Below are 19,044 nucleotides of genomic sequence, written 5' to 3'. Positions count from 1 at the left end.
AAGCCATAGTTGTCTGTTCACACAATCAATGTAGCCACATCCTTTCCCAGAAAGCTTTGGAGATGATAGATAGATAGATAGATAGATAGATAGATAGATAGATAGATAGATAGATGATAGAGATGACCATGAGAAACGCACCTGGCAGGCCACCACGTTGCTATCACCCGCCTGCCTGCAAGACGCGCAGTGTTAGGATGGCGGCGTCATCTCTCTTCCAGACTGAATTGCTGTCTTTCCCCCCTGACTGATGAGGAGACACCGGAGCCATGAGCGCCGGGAGGGGGCACGCTGTGAATTTACAGCCGAGCCCCAGCTCTCCTGCTTGTGAGGACTACGCTGCAGGGGCACTCGGCTAGCGATCACGTGCCCCAAGGAAACGAACTATGGCATGTTCACCAAACTGCGGAATCTCTTTTCGTCAGCTCCCTCCGTCTTTCCCTCTTTCCTCCCATCCCCCAGCCGTCCCCATAGTCCAAGAGGATTGCATTCCAAAGCTTTCCTCTTGATAGCGTGGCAGCTGGGAACTCTAAAACACGTTTTCATAACCAACAAAGAAGGTCCAGCTTAGGTCAGATGGGGTGGGTGTGGAGTGATGGTGACATGGTATTTCAGAAGTTGGCAGATAACCGTTCAGGTTATGGAGTGTCCTCCTGGGCATGATGCTCTCAGTATTCCCAGTCATCAGCTGGGTCTCTGGGACATGAGCTGCTCCAGTCACACTGGGCTGAGTGGGCAGCTCATGACTTGGGTCACGGTCTCAGGCCTCGTGAGGCGTCTTTGCCACCACGTCATGATACAACTGTGCAGCCATTTTTTTCCAATGAGCAACATTTCCAACAAGAGAGGTAGAGGGTTTTATGCAGCCTGCCTGTGTGAGGGGGCGATGGCAGCATGTGGCTGGGCACTGCTGTGCGACAATGTGACAGAAAAGCTCGCTCATCTTTAAATCCCTCTTCAACTAGATCATAACAAATGCCTCACATTTTCACATTCGTAATACCTTCCCCCGAGCAAAGACTTATTTTTCAGTCATAGCCCTGTTAAAATGCAAATAGCCCCAAAAGGCAAAAATTCAAATGATGAAGCGAGCCCATTTGTTACATTTACTTTCAGTGCTGAGTGAGGAGAAATGGAGAGCATGCAGGTGACGATTAAGTTTAGAGAAATTTGCTAAAAATGTCTAGCAGTGCAGGCAGGCCTGCGCATTTTGGACAGCTGGTATTTTTCAGATGAAGCATGAATATGTGCATCTCAGGCCTTGGTCTTGAGGATTTTAATTAGTATTTCCTCAATGAAGACACCAGAAAAGTGGCGAAGTTATTCACCTGTGGTGCCTATGTGTTCGCTTTGTCGGACCACGGTTACCTGCCACTGTTTTCTCTCATTTTTTCTTTTTTGGCAATTTTATGGTTCCGGTGAAAAGGTGGACGACAGGGGCAGTTTAAGAAGTTAGAGGCTCGGGATCTGGATTGGGCTGGAAGAGCAAGACCCAAAACATCCTGTTGGAATGAGATGGAATTACCAGGCCAGGAATTCTTCACCTTTGGAGTCATAGACATATTTTATATCTAAGAAAAACTGGCTCCTCTCCCCACAGAAATGCATATAACATGACACAGTTTTAAGGAGAATTTTGAAGGACCACGAGCTACATGGACACCAGCTATGAACTACTGAGAGGTCTGTGGAACGCACAGTAAAACTCCTGTGCTAGAGCCCATGATTCATGCTCACAGGCACATCAGCTCTTGTATTATGGTAGCGCTGGTGCCAAGCATGCCTCCACCCATGGGAGGTCCTCAACAACTAACCTCTAAATAAAGAAACCACAGTGATAGTAACATACCAGCAAGGAAACCATAGACAACTGATTTGTGCAAAACCAGGTATTAATATCAAGGAAATGTTGATGCTGTCAGTAGGGATTTCCCCTGAATTTCTCGGTGTTTCTGCATGATTTAGGCATTCTGCACCGAGGGGACATTTTGCAAACGTGTCTCAGAGGCAAGGGACAGCATTTCCCCAAAGACTGAACTTCGAAGACGTTCAAATGAGAAGGGCCCCCTTACCCCTAATCCAGAGACGCCTGCTGCCAGTCTGGGTGGTGCTCTTACCCGCCTTCCGGGGAGAAGACTGTTGACACAGCACAGAGCACAAGTTTTCTCCTCTTGGCAGGAGACTGGCAGGTAGGCCACTGCCCTTTATAAATTCCAAGCCTTATCCTTCCAGGGCTCTTCTCCTGCGAGGCACGCCCCAGGCAGGCAGGTAAACATCTGGCCTCTGTGTCAGCTTTCGGGGGCTGGGCAGGGGGTGCAGGTGCTGCGATGCTGTTCTGGCTGCAGTTTGCTGTGTCTGTGAGCCAGGGTGTTGTTTTACACACGCACACATCCTCTGGCCAGTTGACAAGCTAACGCGTTATCTCACACATATAAGCACAGTCCTCACCGTTTCAGACTCCACATGCAAGGAGCCAAAGAGTCCTGGAGGAGACTTGTGTGATTTCACTTCCGTGGCTTCAGGAGCAGGCGGACCGGGTCTACGGTGGTGGGAGGCAGCAGTGCGTTTGCCTCTGGGGCCTGTTAACTGAGAAGGAAAATGAGGGCGTCTTCTGGAATGTTGACAGTAATCACATATTGTTTGGGGTGGTGGTTACAGGGAGATAGAGGCAGAAATAGATACTTAGCTCTCACCTAACCTTTGTGCTATCTGCTGCATATATGCTACACATCAGTAAAGTGCTGCACGAAGGACAGACCAACCGTAAAATGCGCTTTGCTTTTCCACGGCTGGGAGGTAGGTCTGAGAAGAGGTGTGCGTTTCCTAGACGCTTTCACGGGGTCCGTGGCCACTTCCTAGGCCTGTTCGCCCTGAGACATAGAACCAGAGTGGCTGGTTCACTCGGCTCACTGTTCCGCTGCCACAGCTGGGAGTCTGGGAGGTTCGTCTGATGGCTGCTCTCTGTGTAAGATGCTGGTAGGGAGGCGCCCGCACCCCTGCTCCAGTGCTGTGCTGGGAGTTTGGGGATGAGACTTACATCGAAACCATCGGACTGGGAGCGGAGCAGGTTGCTCGGCAGCATGTGGGTGGGCCTCGCACAATTAGCCGAGGGCCCGGGGAGGACAGAGAGCCCCCTGCACGCAGGAGAACGCTCTGCAGCCTGCGGCCCTGCCTGCGAGCTCCATCTGCGGGACTGGCCTCCCTGGCTCTGCAGCAGCAGCTTTCGGATCCGAGCGGGAACACCAGCGCTGCGGGCTCCAGCCTCGCGCTAGGCACAGCCCACCTGGCAGATCGCGGGTGTGCCAGCCTCCATAACTATGTGAGCCAATTCTTCGTAAGTTTCTTTTTATAGCCTGTGGCCTACTGGTTCTGTTTAATTCTTGATATCTTGTTCTTAATATCTGATTCTCAGACACACAGAGTTAGGAATATTTTATTCTTGAATCAGTTTCTTGAGATGCATGTTTAAAATCCACATCTAGACAGAACAGAATATCAAAAAGAGGAGAAGGCTAGGAAGAGGTGAAAACTAGAGGACCCCAAAAAGGGAGATGGAGGCAGGCGGGACAGAGAGGGGAGGCATCAGGTGGTGAATGTGACGGAAAGTCAATCTGACCCCCACTCTAGTCCCAAACGTGGTGATGGTTCCAGCTCCGGACTGATCCTTCACCCGTGGGCGCTGGGAACATGGAGGTGGAGGGGAGGGAAGGCCCTGAGAGGGCAGATACCCCACCAGCACGAGCCCTTCCTCTCCAGGCGTGTGTATATGGTTCACCCTCCTCACCCCGAACCAAACATTTGCTCCGGAAGCACCAGTGTCTGCAATTTCAGATCCCAAAGTGCAAAACGGGTAGCCTTTTGGGGGTGCCTATAAACTCCCGGCAAACTTCCTGATGGGAATAGCCACAGATTGGCCCGTGACACATGCAGGGCTGTTACACTCAGGACACTGCCCTCCTTGCAGGAAATGCCAGCATCGTTGAAGTGTAGTGCGTGTCCTTACTTAGGGGTGACACAGACCATCTGGGAAATAACTGTTTACCTGTAGACCATATCTATCAATTAAAGTCACTATTTATTTCATATTTTATAAGCAAAAGGTTGTTTTGTTTAATCTTTTCCCTTTTCTTTATTCTTTTCTTCCTTGCTGCTAAAAGGAATGATCGTTTTTCTTTAACAGGTGGCACTTTCTTCCTTCTTTTCCATCAGACAAGGGTTCGAAGCCATGTAAACCCTTTGTAAAGGGTTTGAAAGTCCTCTATAAGCCATTCCTTCCCCCTAGCCCAGCGGTTCTCAACCTTCTGGCCTTTAAATACAGTTCCTCATGTTGTGACCCAACCATAAAATTATTTTCGTTGCTACTTCATAACTGTCATGTTGCTACTGTGATGAATCGTCATGAAAATATCTGATATGCAGGATGGTCTTAGGCGACCCCTGTGAAAGGGTCGTTCGACCGCCAAAGGGGTCGCGACCCATAGGTTGAGAACCGCTGCCCTAGCCAAAAGGGACTTCATTGGTTCAAAGGATAAGCTGGGTAGAGTCAATGAAGCCATAAAACAGCGTGTCTCCTCTCTGGCAATATTTCCCTGGCCGTGGTCTAGCCTCCCGCGATGGTAGTGATCACACAAGCTCTGAGCCATACAAAAGCCCCACTCTTCCACGCACCAGCCACACGACCTTATGCATGAACTTGGCAGAGCCTCAGCGCTTCCATTTTTGAAGAGGGAGAGTATTTCCTATGGGATGGGGCTGTTGTGGGCACAAAATGAGAAATACAGGCAAAACACTTGATGGAAGGAGAAGCATTTGGGGCTCGATAGCTATGAAATTGCATCAATGTAGCCATACTGATCATCTTCCATTCGGAATAAGACAGTGGAAGGTAGTGTAATGGCTGTCTTTTTTCTTTTAATTCATTAGAAACTTATGACTGAAAGTGATTAATTTTCCAATGGATATACCAACTTAGTGTCAAAATTGGTGGTTTTCAAACCCAGATCCATCTGATTTCCAAGTTTATGCTCTGGGCATAGCTGTGAGCGAGTCCTGCAGCCATACTCTACGGTGCTGGGCACAACTGATGTCCCTGGCATAGCTGCCAGTTAGCATATGGGCTGTGCTCTACCTGCCAAGGAGTCCGTCTTCCAGAAAAATGGAAGACATACTATGAGCTAGAGCCAGCCTCCCTTATGGGTACAAAATGATAGACAAGAGCACATTTCTCCCCCCACCCTGCCCCATCCCCAGGGAAGAAAGAGCAATTGAAGATGGAACTTGAGCAATATCCTATTTTCACATCCAAAGGAACTGCCGTAGACCCATGATAAACATCTAGCTCTCATAATTCTGTTTTTTATTCTGGTTCTTTTGGAAACGTTTTCTGTTTCTGACTTGATAAGCCATCTGCCTTGTTAGTTTTGTTTCCTTTTTCAATTTTCTTTTTTACCCTTAAAACTAAACTCTAGAAGCAGCCCAAGGTAAGGCAAAGAAAACTAATGAAGATAAACACGTGCAAAGGGATTGTTGCTACAAATGTCCATCCCTAGTGTTTTTAATTTGTCAATTTGTTTTGCTTGATTGAAAGTCCACCCAATGAGAATGTAATTTTGATGCTGCTGCCTGTCTGCAAATACAACTATTCACTATTCCTTCATACAAATGTGCAGGATGGCTTAATCTTCCAAACCCAGAGGGAATGTAATTATACAATGAAAACACTTTGTCTTTTCCAGGTAAATGTCTTAATAACTTTTATTCATATACTACTTGGTAATTGTCAAAGCACTTTCATATATATCATTTGATTTAATCCTCATATTTTCCTACTCTGGGGTTAAATTAGGTTGTAGTTGAGGGTGTGATGGTGGCTTGTACAGGATTTGGTAAAATTTCTATGGATTCCACCAAGTGACCCTTTCCCTTTGGGATTACAGAAATCTGCACACATCTCCTCATCTGTCACATGGGCCACGGGTGAAAAGGGTAAAAACCGATTTAGCTACAGGGACAAAACAAACCAACCTGCTCCTTGGTCAACATTTGCATTTTAAGTGCACTCAATTATCTAAGAAGGTCTGTCCTTGACCTTTTCAGACTCCCCAAGAACTTGGTGGGACAGAAAACCATCAGTGAGCATGCAATGAGAAGCCTTAGGCACATTGCTTAATATTTAAAGGCTGAAAAATAATTACTTTGGCTACAGTATTAGCAAATTTTTGCTTGTATCCCCTGTGATCTAGGAGCAAATTACTTTATTAGGAAATCATTAGAGTATAATTTGCTTCTATATGCTCCTGACATCAATTTTCATTTCTTGTAATGAAACTACAAGTTCTCATGACATATTATTACTGTAAATAGTATGTTGCCAGATATTGATTAGGAATTGTCATTAACCCTAACACCTACGCCTTCCTTAAAAAGTGTCTCAATTTACCAAGGTTATGCCACAGCTCAACCCCCTTCACCTTACCTCAACACAAATCGATCTCTCTAAGGGCAGACTAAGAGGAATCTCATCTGAATTTCCATAAATATTTCTCTTGTGTCATTTGTTTTCATTCTTGGAAGACAGGAAAACCCAGCTGAATCTGTGTGGCTCATTATGAATGCGTTTCTTACTGATACTGGAGTATAATCTGAGCAAAGGCAAAGTCATAGAGTTTCAGAAGGTCAGAATTAGCTGGAAGCACAGTAGTCCCCCTTACCTGTGGGGGATACGTTCCAAGACCCCCAGTGAATGTCTGAAACCACGGATAGTACCAAACCCTATACACACTGTGCTTTTTCCTATCCTTACACACATTCCTATGAAAGAGTTTAATGTATAAATTAGGCTCAGGAAGAGATTAACAGGAACTAATTATAAAATAAAACAATTATAACAATACATCATAATAAAATTATGTGAAGGTCATCTCTCTCTTTCTCAAAATATCTCATTGCCCTGTATGCTCCTTTCTTCTTGTGATGACAAAGTGCTTATGTGATGAGATGAAGCGAGGCGAATGATGTAGGCATTGTGACAGGAAGTATTCTTAATCTGAATTCTAAACTGAATCCTTAAACTGAATTCTAAAATATCTAAGAACAAGATAATTCATTATGTTCCATTGAGGCTTGTCACAGGAAGTAAAACTGGCTTGTTATTAAAAAAATCATTTACTCTATTTCAGCATGTTCTCAGGCTGCTGTTGACCTTCCACTGATAGGTCAGAAGGAAGTCATCCGCTCCAGGTGATCCTGGATTATCGAGCTGTGACCACGTCGATGGTTGGATATCGGAAGGTCAGAGACAGACCATGTTGATGGCTGGGGAAATTTAATATTTTCCAACAGTGGTTGACTATGGATAACTGGAACGGCAGGAAGTGAAACTGCACATAATCGGAATTAATGTATGTAATTGTTAGAAGGAAGGCTGAGAATCAGGACTTTTAAGGGCAAGAATGCACAGAACCCTACGCTTAAATTTCCTGTTATAATCCTAGTCTTGTCATCAAATATATTCCTTCAAAGAGAAATATGTCTTCGTTTTCTAACTCAACCAAAACTTTTACCTCGCTGTAGATTTTCAATATATTTTGTCCTCAGTAGATTATAATTCTCAGAAAGCTCAGCACAAGAAAAAAGAAGGAATTCAATCATCAGCCCTTGAGTGACTTGATAAGTAGGAATCTGAATGGGGAAAATCATTATTTCAGCATACATACGTGTTAAGACAGCATGTGGATGTGATGAGTTCAGACTAGATGGTGTCTTCTCCCACACTATGCTTTTAAAGTCATTAATTTGTTTAAGGTTGAAGATAATTTTTCACATCCTCCTTTTCTTCATTGGCCCTGGTTCCACTTGGATAGTGTCAGGTATAAATGGGGCCTGTGCCCTCTGAACAGCAAAGCACGATCAGAGTAGAAAGTAGTCCCATTAAATATCTGCTCATCTCCATTACTTGGGATTCAGTTGGTGTCTTGCTTCAGAAACCCTTGAAATTCAGCAATTCTTGACAATCTATAAAAACCCCGTAGCCTCTAACAAGAAGTTTTAACTTCTATCTTATTATTTTCTTAGAGGCCCATGAGTTCATGAAGGTTTTTTCAAATGTGCATAATAGGAACCTGACTTTTTATGCCTTCCCGTGTGTCACTTGGTCACGGAAAATCATTAGATAGCATATTTTGTGGTTCTTAGGCCCTAGATGGAAGAAGAAAATGTGCATATCTATACCCAGTTCTCTCTTTCTGCAACGAGGAAAGGCAAGCTAACAGGCAGTCGTTTAGCTACTGATAGGGCTGGACCTAACACGCAGCCTTCTTCATGGTGAGCCTATTATCCACGGTACCACGCTGCCTCATAAACGTACCTCCTGAAAAAGGACGACCAGGAAAAGGAAACTGGACTCTTTTCTCTGGAATCTCCTCTCGGGTAACCTTCCTTCCTGCCCCGGTCCCCGGCACTGGGGTCCCCAACGCTGGGGGCACCCAGGCTCTGCTCTGTCCAGGAGCTGGAACAGCACTTCCAATTCCTTTTATGGGGTATCATGAGTCAGACCAGTATTACTCATCAGCATAGATACAACATTATTAAAGTATTCCTAAGTTGGGTTCTAAAATATCTAAGGACAAGATAATTCATTATGTTCCATTGAGGCTTGTCACAGGAAGTAAAACTATCTTGTTACTAAAAAAAAATCATTTACTCTATTTCAACATGGAGAGGGAGAGAGAGAGACCCTTATAACCCTTATAATTAATATAATGGACACAGGAAGAGCATTTACAAAATTCAAGGCTTATTTTTGAAAGGCAGTAAGCTAAGATTGGATGTGAATTTGTTAATCTGCTAAAGACCATCTAGTTTAAATAAATAAATAAATACCAGAATCACACTGGATGGTGAATTCTAGGAATAATTAATTTCCTTAAAAATATTGGAAATTTATTTGTGTGGCCAGCTGACAGCCTAGTGTATTCTAGAGAACGGTCACAATGTAAAACAGACGCTGATAAGTGGGTGATCAGTTAGTTTCCACCTGAGAGTTTTTACTACTTTCAAAAACTGTTTTAAGGCTTAGAAAAATATATATTAATATTTGTTGAGAAGTAGCCATAGTCTAGGCCAGTGATGGCGAACCTATGACATGTGTGTCAGAGGTGACACGCGAACTCATTTTTTTGGTTGATTTTTCTTTGTTAAATGGCATTTAAATATATAAAATAAATATCAAAAATATAAATCTTTGTTTTACTATGGTTGCTAATATCAAAAAATTTCTATATGTGACACGGCACCAGAGTTAAGTTAGGGTTTTTCAAAATGCTGACCCGCCGAGCTCAGAGGTTCGCCGTCACTGGTGTAGGCACTATAACTGATTTATGCACATCATATTTTTCCATTTTTCTGACATATCTTATGGAGTAAGTTTTATTGTCCTCACTTTAGAGACAAAGAAACTAAGAATCAAAAAAATTGTTTACCCATGAGGCAAAGCTTGGAAATGAAAGAGCTGCGATCATACCCAGATCCTGTGACAGTGAAACACTATGGCATGTTATACTTACATGCTTACCAGCGACTGTTGTCAATGATATACATTCGTTTGTGCACTCCACAAATATTTGAGTACCTACTATATATCCAGTTCTATCCTATTGCTCACTTAGCCCTCAGGACAACCAGGAGAAATACTTTTTATTATCCTCATTTTACAGATAAGAAGTTGGCTAAGAGGGTGTGACTTACTACATTCTATGGCTAGTAAAAGGCATGGACCAGTTTCAAGGCCAGATCTGTTTTACCTCACAGCTTATTTTTCTGTCAAAGCTTTTCACTATATTATGTTCCTTCTCATACTTGGGGAATATTAAGGAGAAAGATAGGATGGGTAACTTATTTTGTTTTCCTAAAGAATTATGTACTAGAGCCTGGATGTGTGGCTCAGTTGGTTGGAGCACCATCTTGCACACCAAGAGGTTGTGGGTTCAATTCCTGGTCAGGGCACATACCTAGGTTGTGGGTTTGATCCCTGGTCAAGGAGTGGGAGTGTATGGGAGACAACAAATAGATGTTTCCCTCCCCATTTCTCTCCCTCTCTCTCTCTCTCTCTCTCTCTCTCTCTCTCTGTCAATAAAACCATATCTTTAGGGGAGGATTAAAAAGAATTATGTCCTAGATGACATTAACAATTTTGCTGTAATTCCCTCTTGGTGTCCTCGTCTCCCCATCTTTCTTGTATGGCTCTGGAAGGCAAAGGCATGTCTGCATTTCAGTGTCTAGCACATGTCCAGGCACAGAGCTGTGGCACAGCACGCTTCATGATTGAATGTATTCGGTGAATTTTCCAACTTAAAAAAACAGGAAAGATAGGTTAATAAATGTTTCTAGAATATTCGAGGAAAGAGTTTTTGTCTATTTGGCATCTAAAGAGGATAGACACCTGGAATAAGAATTAGTGATCCAGGCTGTCATTGTTACAGATAATAGTCTCCCCGAAAAGAAGTAGAGAGTCGAGTCCAGGCGGATTCTGAGCGTGGTCTCCAGAGCTCAGAGATGAACATGCATCGCCGGAGGAGTTTGCTCCCGGCATTTGCCGGAGGGTTTCTGAGGAGCTGCAAAGAGCTGGGCTCTCCTTTCTCCCCAGGAGACACGCACGAAGGAGCAGAGAGAGGCAGCAGCACGCAGTCTGGGCTCTCCGTGGCCCTCTCTCCGAGGCCTCATCAATCCTGCACGGTAAGCACGAGCTGGTGGCTCTGCCTGAGATGTGATGAAGAGGTGAGCAGGATTGAGAAACCCTTTCCAGATCATAAAGTGAGAGCACTCAGAAAAAGGTTTTGGGGAGGGCATGAGAATAGAAATGGGGTCAAAAGTTGTCGCTATAAAACCCAGCATAGAAGACAAAGAAAGTGCTTCCATAGCTTGCATACTGTCATTCTCATGAATGCTAATTCTTGGCACCCTAAATATAAACAGTGTCACAAACTCTGAAAAAAATGTCATTCATTGATGCTGGAAAATGCAAATGTAACTATGTGCTGCGAGCAGTCAAGGTCAAGGGCATACTCTCCAGTTAGACTGTAAGGCCTTTGAGGGCAGAGACCACGACTCACAACTCTCTGTCTCCAGGAGCATGCCCAGGGCCTAACACATGCTATATAATAAAAGCCTAGGTGGCTTCACACCCTTGCGTGACACTCTCATGCGACGTCATCACAAAATGGCTGCCAAAAGATGGCTGCCCCCGAGATGGCCACACACACAGTGGAGGAAGGGCCTGGTGGCTGCTTTGTGCAGTGAGGCCTGGGGATCCTGCAGCTCTGTGTGGCACGGAGGAACCAGGCCCAGCATCTCCACTCCCTCTCACAGAGGAGGCGGGTCCTGGTGGAGGAGGTGGGTCACAGCAGGGGAGGGCAGTTGGGGGCAATCAGGCTGGCAGAGGAGCAGTTAGGCATCAATCAGGCTGGCAGGGAGTGGTTAGGGGGTGATCAGGCTGGCAGGCAGGCGAGCGGTTAGGAGCCAGTGGTCCCACATTGTGAGAGGGATGTCTGACTGCCAGTTTAGGCCCGATCCTGTAGGGGTCGGCCTCAACCAGCAGTCAGACATCCCCCGAGGGGTCCCAGATTGGAGAGGGTACAGGCTGGGTTGAGGGACATCCCCATCCCCTGTGCATGAATTTTGTGCACCAGGCCTCTAGTTAGAATAAAAACTCACACACACACACAGACACACACACACACACACACACACAGACATACACAGGGACCTGGAGATATAGCAGATACCTGTGAAGCATATAACAGTTGCTGCTCTCAGAGTGCTTCAAAGAATAGAAGCAGGAAATAGATTTTTTTTTACTGAGGTTGTTCTCAATGATACTGATCAGAAATTAGACTTTTCCTTAGAGAGCAGGGGCTTCTTCAAGTGAGGGAAACAGCCCCTCCTCTGAGCGTGAGCCCATCAGCAGTTACAGATAAAAGGGACAAAGGGACATAGTGAACCTGAGTGAGCAAAGCCAGTGTGAAAGGCGGCTTCAGGGACAAAGCCAGTGATACGATGAGAAGGACACAGACAGAGAGCCATGAGCAGAGGACCCGCTGAAGATGGGAACCCAAAGCAGAGAGCAAGCAGCAGAGAAAGCAGTGACTGGAGTGTGAAACTGCGAGCAGCAGGGAGCACACAAAATACGCGGGGCATGCCCAGGAGAAAAGGGAGGAAATGGAGTGCATGTGGGATTAGCTGACTGAACTGCAAAGAGAGTTTGCAAATTTTCTGCAACAAATAATAGAGCAAACAAATGTGACATTAAAACCTAGAAATCAGTATTGAGACACTAAACTCATAAGCCCTGACCAGGGAACTGTCATTGACCAGGAGTGAGAACACCGACACTTAACTGATCACCAAACTGTAGCTGACTGAGAGGATGGGGTCAGTAAGATTTGTAGAACGTAAATAAAGCTAAAATTAGTGACAATGAGTTGAACTATATAAATGCTTATGTTAGTCCACAGTGTGAGGTATATTCAGATGACCTCACAATGAGATACCAGCACACACCGGCCAGAATGGCTCAAATACAATAAAAAAGCGAATGACCCCGAGCCCTGGTGAGAATGCAGAGAAGCCGGCCCATATCTACGCTGCAGTGGAAGTGCAGAATGCCACAGTCACTGGAAAAATGGGAAGTTTCTCACAAAGCTAAGCATATGTTCAGAATGCTTACCGCCATCTAGCAGCTGTGCTCTTGGGCACTGATCCCAGAAAAATGGAAACTTATGTTCACACAAACACATATTCTTGAATGTTCATAGCAGCTTTATTTAGCCTCAAAGTGGAAACAGCCCCGTGTCTTTCAGGGGTGAATGGTTAAACAAACTGTGGTACATCCATACCACAGAACACACTCGGCAACAAAAGGCACAGGGTATTGGAATCTACAACTTGGATGAACCTGAAGGAAATTGGAATGAGTTGGGGGAAAGGAGCCAATTTCCAAAGGTTACTGCTGCTTGATTCTATTACCTAGTATTCTTGACATGCCAACGGGTAGAGATGAGTAACAGATTAGTGGTTGCCAGAGACTAGGAGGTCAAGAGGGAGGGGACTGTGGCTGTAAGAGGCTGAGGGCTCCTTCAAATAGAACTGTTCTGAACATTGGCTGCGGTGCTGGTCACACAGATCTAACATGTGATAAACTTGCATTGAACTACATACACACACACACACATGTAAGTGCATGGGGAAAAAGACCATTGAGTTTCAGACAAGACCATTCTGCGGTATTTTTTGTTAGGAACAGCTGTTACCACATTGTCCCCAGAACAGTATCAATGTACAGAGGTGGGTTCACATAAAAGATCTATTTAACGGGTGATTTGGGACAGAAAAGAACTAGGTTAAGATCTCCCTACTACTAGGTGTGAAATGACGCCATTTTTAAAAAAGCAAAACCAAGAGAAATAAAACAGTGTACCTTCCAACGTTCTTGTACCTTCCTTCAGCTCAGCCCTGTCCTGGATTCTGTCGTGACCCTGAAGTCACAGCAGCGGCTAGCCCCTGACTCCTGTAGTAGACATCCCAGGAAAAGTCCGTGTAACTTCCATGGAGCCCTCCTGGCCAACGACATCTTCTCCACCTCAGTAAGAGCTAACAAACATGTCCAAGGTTGTGTGTGTGTGTGTGTGTGTGTCTGTGTTTTATTTTTTATTGAATTCTGTTTAGCAGGAGATCTATTTTAATGCATATAAACCCCTTAAAAGAAAACCAGGCATAAAATAGTGTATTACTTGTAAAGACTGTATTCAATATATAAGAATACCTGAGTGTTAAAAAACAAAGAAATGGTGTTCGTTTTATTTCTAGGTATTAAGAAATACTGTGTCATTCAAGAATATGTGACAGCCTAGTTTGAAAAAAAATATAACAAATGAAAGGGTGGCTACTCAAGAGAGATTCATTTCTGAAAAGGTCAGCTATAAAAAAGAGAGAGAAAAGATTTCTTACTCCCAGGATCACCAAAATAACATCATTTTCTTGTCATGATGCCCATGTGTGAAGTTTTATGGTGTTCACCACTGCATGGAACAAATACAGTTAGAAGACAATAAAGTTAGAAAAGAATCAGTAACAATGTTATTGGCAATAATAACACAGGAAATTGAATGTTTTTGCCCTTTTCCAAATACATATTTTACTTTGTTTTTTAGGTCAGGCACTTTGGGAGAGAAGGTAAAATGGCTTTAAAAAGTACTTCATGAATATGTATAGCAGAGGTGTTTAAAATATAATCTTCCAGAAAATGAATGGTCTACTATTCCTATGAAATTTGCAGGAATGTCTTTGATGAATGTTTCTCATTCTACAGACCTAATTACCCTCCTCATCTATCCACTTTTAAGAACAGAATATAATGAAATCTATTCTTTTTCACTTAAAATAAGGGCCCCTTTATTTTTGCAGATCACTATTGCAAATTACTTGGGCATCAGTTGAGGAAACAGCTGGGAACACATCCTCACTGTAATATAAGGGATACAGATGTGCGATAAGAAGAATGGATAATGCATTTGTAGGAAGCGTCTGAGAGGATCTCTGAGCATATAGTGGATCTTGTTCTCCGTGGCAGGTGTATTTTAAAACACACACAAGACCATAAACAATGTGTATATGTGTCCTAAGGTTATCGCATTTGAGTTTGTAGGGTGTTCTGAGCAGATATTTCATTCAAGTTCATCTCTAAGTTCTCATCATGGGACCTTTGGGTATAAATTCATAAACCCTTAAAAAGTGCATTAAAATCTCTAGGGAAACAGATTTATGTCAGTGTTAGACTTGCTCGGTCCTGGGAGCGACCTCTTTGGATCCCGGGAGCCCCGGCAGGGCCCTCTTTGGTTCTTAGTTGATGACTCAGGTTCATTGGAGAGGATGAATGCAACTCTGTCCTGACGCGTTTCTCCCAGGAACTTGAAAAAGTCCCCTAAACTGTATGGCAAACAAAAAACAGGGGAGGTGGGACTGTTTGTTTAATGGGATAGAATCTCTATCCTTTACCCCCAGATTGAATTAACTATTTTGAAGAAATGTTTTAGAGCAAAGAAACTCATAGACTTCAGGGCACTGTTGCTGTTCATTGTGGACTAACACCTTTTGTTGCCACTAGTTGGGAAACTAGTATTAGTCGCAAGTGCACATAAGCTTAGCGAAGTGGAGCAAAAGAAAACTATGCATGTGTGTAGCCGATTTGCCAGGAAATCTAAATCATTCACAGCAAATCAAAGCGGGGGGGGGGCATAAAATGCCTTGGTCTGACCCCTGAAATTGTTGGATGATGAAATCTGTGTGGATCAGGGCTTCATAAAAAATAAAAGGGTGCAATTTATCAGCGTCAGGACGATGATAAAGCTTGATAGTCTCCAGGTATAAGCATAAGATGGGGAAGTCCCTTCATGTAATCGCACTGTTTTAGCCTGATTGATGCCACTGTGGATGGGAAAGGGGCCGCATGCGAATCCTGACTCGCTCCGGGGAAGGCCTGCATGACAGCCATACAGACTCGGACCTGAAGTAACCACGTAGGATGAACGAGAACTTCCTCACTGAAAGGGAGTCAGGATGGGTAGTCATGTCCTAGGCCAGTATCTTTCTCTTAATTTCTTTCTTTTTTTGCGGTGCTGTAGGATTTCTTCTGGTGAAAACAGAAGGCGGCCCTGGGTTTCCCATGTCCCATCTCTGTCCATCCGCAGTGGGAAAAACACACACACAAAACAACAATCTTGTCTTTATCGAGGCCAAACAAAGGCCAGTGTCCAAAGTTTCTGTTGGAGATTAAGGCCTTGGATCCCAAGAGTCTGTCACAGGCCCCCAGTGCTAGAGCCTTCCTTGACAAAGGTCAGTCTTTACCTGAACTGAGCCTGTTCCCTGTTTGCATCTCTGCTAACAGGCTCTGGAACTTCAGAGTACTCCCTTCCCCCAGCCCCTCAGGGCACAACCCCCAGAGCAGGGGACCTCAGACCCCTCGTCGTCACCTTGTCCGCCCCATGCTGCCTCTCTGTGCTGTAAACTGTCACCTATCCTGAACCCACTCATGTAAAAGAAGTCTTTGTTTATCCATTTTACTTTGTGTCCGATCTCAGAGATGTCCTCACTTTGCTCCCTGCCACCCCCAGCCTCCCCCACGCCCCTGCGCCTTCCTAATCCACCACCAGTGGATCTCATGGAACCTTCCATAGTCTCCTCCTTCACCGGTAATGTATAAAAGAAGGTGCACACTGCCATTCTCTGGAGCATTTTCTCAAACGGTTGAAATTTTGCTTCCTGGCAATTGTCATCAGTTTTACTCAAATAAACTCAGACACATTCTTACAGGTTTGAACTTTTCTTACATCGACACCATTGATTCCATTTTCTTTCCCACAAATGGTTTTTCTAAGATGCCACCCCTGTGTCCTCAGGTGGCATCATTTGCCTCCACCAATCGCGTGCCCTCGGCAAGGCCGCCCTCCGCCTGGGCACTGCCCAGCTCAGGTGCGGACGCTGGTGTCCTTGTAATTGGTGCAGCATTTTAACGCCGCTCCCTGCTGTGGTGCACAGAGGCACAATTTGTCGATACACAATTGAATGATAACACCGAACAACTGCTCTTCTAGAGAACAGAGCCCATGACAGAATTTCTTAAATTCACATCCTCAATTATTGGCTACAGAGACACGGAGATTCACTTCATTGCTCTATGAACCACCCCCCACCGTGCCTGCGCCACTCTCCAACCTGCTTAGCAAAAGAGGAATCACATCTATGCATTTAAACTCTGGGGCCCCGGGGGTGTCCGAGTATAACATTTGTTTTTATAACAACTTTGAAAACAGCTAGAACGTGGGGAACAGTCTTTGACTGCGATGTCACAGATGGACAGAAGCTCCCTCGCATGACGGACGGGTCTTTCCACCGCCCTCCGCGGATGGCTGCTGATCGCAATCGCTTTCTAGCCTGCCTGCAACAATGAGGATTATTTCTTTTGTCCTGAAACCTCAGGATGAGCGTATTTGTTCAGAGAATGAAGGGGGCCAAATTAGACGGAGCTGCCGGGGCATAATAAGTTCACAGCAATCACAAGCCCATGTTCTTTCATTTCTAAGATACTATCACCTTTAAATCTGCCGATCCTCTCACAGCCAGCTCCCTAGCCTTTTGTCCTTATTGAATTAACTGCCTTTTCTTTTCCATTGGCTCCGGAGGGGCCCTCAATTTAAATCTTTTCCGTTTAATTCCATTAATTGGCATATTGTCTGGTCTCATGTTCTCCTCCTGGGTCTTGAACTTATGTTCCCTTCAGTCCTGAAACTCCTTAGCTATATTTTGCAGCTTTGAATGACAACTTCCTGCATCTGCAGACAAAGCATGCGCCTCCTTATCTTTCACTTCCAGGCGAATGTTCAACAATGAGTTCACAATCCCCGCAGTTTACCAGCCCATTAAGTAAACCCGAGGGCAGAGCGTCTTGATTTTAAAGCCATCACACTGACATCCGGGGGTATTGGTTCACTAATTTGAGCATAATTTAAGAGCTAACAATTCCAAACTATGCTCACTGAATCAAAAGTAGATATAATTTGTCTTTTCAGGTCCTCCTGCTTAGAAACAAACAGAGCTGGGGTCACACTACCTCGGATTTATATCTCATCTTCACTACTTATTAGCTAGGTAATCTCGGGCATCTCTCTCTCTCCCTAACCCCCAATATTCTCTTCTATAAAATGGGAGTAAAGAATAAAAATTCATTACAAAGTTTTGTGATGAGGACTTAATGCAGTAGTCCTTGTAGAACGCATAATATGTTATCTGGCACATGGTAAATAATCATTCCTGGCTATCGTTATCATCATTGCTGGTAAAGTACCATTGCATCTATGGGTGGCGTATTTATATCCTAACTGTAAAGCACATTTAAACCCCACCTTACCTGAGAACTCAAAACCAGGTGGAGACTGTCATCTTGAGAGACAGGCTTTGTACGACTTGTTTGTCACTGTGTATGAACAAGGGGCCACAAGCTAAACTGACAAGCTCAGAGGCCTGCCTGGTGGGCCTTCCAAGCTCAGAGATGGAAAGAAACCACATAGGATGATCTGAACATAGTAACTTCCAGTTAAAAGTGAGCCCCGGCGGTAGTCACATTCTAGGCCTGTAGCTTCCTTGACAAAGGTCAGCCTTTAAGCTAGCTGAGCCTGTCTGCTGTCTTTTTGCATCGAAGGTGACATGCCTTGGAATGTCAGGGTTTCTCAGGCCCCTCAGGGGACCCACCTCACACCAGACCAGGAGACCTCAGAAACCCTCCTTGTTCCCTTGTTCCCACAGACCATCCCCGTGTGCTGCAATGTGAACTGTCCGTATCCATCAACACAAAAGAAGCAATGTCTTTCCATTTTGGTCTTTATTCAGTCTCAGGACCCCCCTCCCCCCCCGGCCCTGCCCACTTTGCTTTCTCCTGCCTCTCTGATCTATCACCAATGCATTTCCTATAACCCCTCTCACTAGTATGTCTCCTCCTTCGATTCTAATGTATAAAGGAAGCTGTAAAACTGCATTCTCCAGCCCATTTTCTCCATCTGTTGAGATTTTGCTTTCTAGCGATTGCCATCAGTTTGGCTCAAATAAACTCATAAAAATTCTCTATAAGTTTGGACGTTTCTTACGTCGACATCACTCACTAGAGAAACCACCTCATACCTCTTTACAAACTCAGGCTCAACACAATGCCTTCCGCCCCCAGAAAAGGTGGTATAACCATTTATGACCAACAATAAATATATGAGAAATCAGGTTTTATTTTCAACTTATTGTTAGGAAGAGGCCTAACCTAAAAGCAGATGGCAGGTTATTGCAAAATTTTGGTGCTAATTAGAGAGGGAAAGCTAGAGAGAGAAAAGGGGAGATGAATCTATGGTATTTGAGCCAGTCTTGATTACCCATAGAAAATAAAAATAAGAATTAAGTGATAAACACAGATCATAATGCCCATCCACACAAAGTTCCACTTAATATTTTACA

This window comes from Myotis davidii, unplaced genomic scaffold (assembly GCF_000327345.1).
Source record: "Myotis davidii unplaced genomic scaffold, ASM32734v1 scaffold181, whole genome shotgun sequence".
Lineage (NCBI taxonomy): Eukaryota > Metazoa > Chordata > Mammalia > Chiroptera > Vespertilionidae > Myotis > Myotis davidii.
The sequence above is the reverse complement of the archived record's forward strand: the minus strand, read 5'-3'. Positions refer to the sequence as shown.